Below are 3675 nucleotides of genomic sequence, written 5' to 3' on the forward strand. Positions count from 1 at the left end.
AACATGACCCCACCATGAGCTGGGATACCGTCCACAGGGGTGAGGTCATACCGCTCCGAGGTATAGAGGGTAAAGGCAATACGGTCAGTCGGGCGCAACTTGGTTTCCTGGAGACCAAGGACGAGCGGACAGTGCAGGTGGAGGAGCAGTTGTAATTCCTCCTGATTAGATCGAATACCTCTTATGTTCCAATGTAACAAGGCCATCGCTAGTCAAAAAAGAGGGGGAACGAGACGGGGGAAGAGCTGGTCACCTCGACGGCCGCGGAGGGCCAGGTTTCAAGGGAACAACGCTAAAACCGGCAGGAGGCGGATCCTGTTCCATCGAGTCATCGCCAGCTGTGGCCGCTGTCCCTGGTTGCGTAGGAGGGGCAGCATCATTTGCCGACGAGAGGCCAGCTGAGCGCCTGGCAGCAGAGCATCCCGGCGAAACTGAGGACGGCCGGGAGCAGCGACTCACGGATGGAGAGTCAGACAAAATGCGTCGGGGTGGAGACGGGGATAGAGACTACTTCTTGGAGGCCTTGGAAGTCCGAGGGGGCACAGGGATGGTGGGCTGGACCCGAAGGTGGTCTTCACGGGCGGGGTCCGTTTTGGAACGCCGGACCTCGGAAGCTGGGGTCCAGAACGTTTCCCCGATGGACGCCTGAGAAGAGGATCGCTTCTCAGGCGGCGGGGGGGAAGGAGGAGGAGGAAGGGTGGCCCCTGGAGCAGAGGGGGTGGAGGCCACGGGGGAGGAGGATGTGGAAGGGAGGGATTTGGGAGGCGGATGCAGAGACCCCGGATGGGGCGAGGAGGGGGGAGGGGGGACAGGATAGGGGTGAGGATACCGCGGAAGGAGTGGACACAACTGAGGCAAACGAAGTGGTCAACGGCACGGGATGGAGGCGGTCATACTTCTTCCTGGCCTCAGAATAAGAGAGCCGATTCAAAGTTTTGAGTTCTTGTATCTTCTTCTCCTTCTGATATGCGGGGTAGTCTGAGAATCTAGGCGAGTGGATGCCAGGACAAATAACGCACCGAGGTGGTGGGGTGCATGTATGTTCCTCACTAAGAGGACGTCCACAATCGCCACAAAGGGGCTCAGCCTCACACCGTGACGACATGTGCCCAAAGCGCAAACACCGAAAACAGCGCATAGGTTGCACATTGCACCGGTAGCACATCACCTTTATCATCTCTGGGAGAATGTCCCCCTCGAAGGTGAGGATGAAGGCCCCGGTGTCAATGCGACGGTCTTTGGGGTCGCGCTGGACACCCTGGACGAAATGCACGCCTCGGCGCTCCAGGTTGGCCCTGAGCTCCTCATCAGATTGCAGCAGCAAGTCCCAATGAAAAATAACCCCCTGCGTCCTATTTAGTGCCAGATGCGGGACAATGGACACTGGGATGTCCCCTAGGCAGTCGCACACCTGGAGCGCCGCCGACTGTGTGGCGGAGGTGGTCTTTATAAGAACGGACCCCGAACGCATTTTACTGAGAGCCTCAATTTCCCCGAAGATGTCCTCAATGTGCTGAACAAAGAACATGGGCTTGGAGGTGGCCAACGTCCCCCCATCGGTTCGAGAACAGACCAAATAGCGGGGGAAGTACTTCGCCCCAAGCCGGCGGGCCTGTCCTTCCTCCCAGGGAGTGGCCAAGGGGGAAAGGGCAGGAGAACCAGAACTAGAAACAGTACCTTTCCTTTTGAAAGACTTGGCCGCAGAGCGACCTGATATGTGTTGACGTTTCATCTGCGAAACGTCCGCCCCAATACCACCCACTCTGACCAGGGGCTCTCCCCACGGGCGCCACCCAGCCTCAGCAAGGGCCACCTGGCAGGATGACTGTTGCCGGGAGTCCTGATGCCCCAAGGAGACGGGCATCTACTCCTTGGCTGACGTGGGGAGGGTGCAGCTCAGGTATCGGCAGTACGATCCCTGTGTTGTCAGGGGGCTACAACCTAGAGGGTACATGACGACCGCACCACAATGGGTTGGCTACCGTGCTGGATTTCTGGTGCCATGGAAAGTCCATCATGATCGTAGGTGCAGATGGGGACGCACTATGGGCGTAACTTGAACAACCCATCAGGCGTTTAGGCCCAATTTGAGGAATAGTGGGTATGATTACAACGCCGGTACAATGCTGAGTGCCAAGGTCTTAGTGCACTGAGGACCAGTGGTACACCACGTAAGGCGTCCTTCCCCAAAAGTCTCGTACTTCTGTAGAATTTTGAAAAATGGAGGTCAAACCCCGAGGGGGACCATCACATGGAAGGCTGAAACGGTTGAAACTCCTTTTAGTCACCTCTTACGACAGGCAGAGAATACCTCGGGCCTAATCTTACCCCGGACCCGCAGGGGGACTACTATGCGACATTGGTAGCAATGATACATGTCATCATAAATCACAAATACTGTAACAGCTTAGCACATATTCATAGTAACACTGCAGAGAGCAACAATGACTGTGTGAAGAATCAGCATAAAGGTATGGGAGTTCCAACACTTCCAAAATTTTATATCCAGCAACTAAAGGAACTATATGTCAATGTGGATACACTGCTTAACCAACAAAACTATCATCAACAAGTGTGGTACTCAGTACTGATGACTTAACATCAGGCACGCAAAAGACAAGTCCTACATCACTTGAAGGGGAAAGGAAATGTCAAAACTGAAGTCTAAAGTAATCTGTAACAGCTCAGTTTGATAAAACTACAGGCAGTGCCTCATTATTCCATTTTGGTACATTCGAGCATTTAATTGAGAAGCTGCTAAGAGCAGTTGCTGTGGACAATTTTGAAGTGTCCTTGTATTTTGGCCATATGTATCTCTGTGGTCATGGCTAACAGTGATGGAAGCTGATATTATGACAGCAGCAACACAATGTGACTAATGTGAACACACCCAATAAACAGGAAACTGCAAATAAGAATTTTTGTCGAGTAGTGACTTGAGCAGGAGCATAATAGGACTGGGGCAGCCCAACAACTAGGGTCCCAATGGCACTCAAAACAAAGGAAATAAAACAAATTAAAATGGAAACAAAAAGTGGAAAAATAGGTAAAAACATCCGACTAAGCACGTCCACAAATGTCCATAGCTCATTGAGGGGCTGCAGCAGTGGTCTGGAATTAGTCCTCTGAATGAATTAAATGCATTTTGGTCCACTCAGCCTATGTCAGTAGCTAACAGGATAGTGCTCGATTTCCAGCACTGCAGTACATCACGAGAAACAAGTACTTTTATTCACTCTGTGAAGGCAGTACAGAATTCTCTGACCAGTCATTCACACAGAAGTCAGTGGAGGTGACTGCACTGAAGTCATTCAATGTGGTGCTGTGTTACAATCATTAGTGTATGCCTCCTACCAGATTTAAACAAATGATAATGAATTTAATAATGGCTACAGAGATACAAGGATGCTTGCACCAGGTAGACCAGAATGGAGAACTGCATCAAGCCACCTTCAGACTGACAATAACAACACAGCTTGTGGGAGAAGTGGGGCAGTAACTAGAAGGAAGGTATTTTTCCTTCCTGGGCTTGGGTATAGGTATGGGTAAGACAGTGGCTTCATGCTGGCACCTGTAAAACGGCGCCCTCTCCCCAGATGTGATTGTATATCAGAAAGAGCAAGTGCTTGCCCACAAGAGAAAGGTTTAGCTATGTGTGAATGCAAACATCGTCCA

The sequence above is a fragment of the Schistocerca nitens genome, chromosome 6, assembly GCF_023898315.1.
Source record: "Schistocerca nitens isolate TAMUIC-IGC-003100 chromosome 6, iqSchNite1.1, whole genome shotgun sequence".
Lineage (NCBI taxonomy): Eukaryota > Metazoa > Arthropoda > Insecta > Orthoptera > Acrididae > Schistocerca > Schistocerca nitens.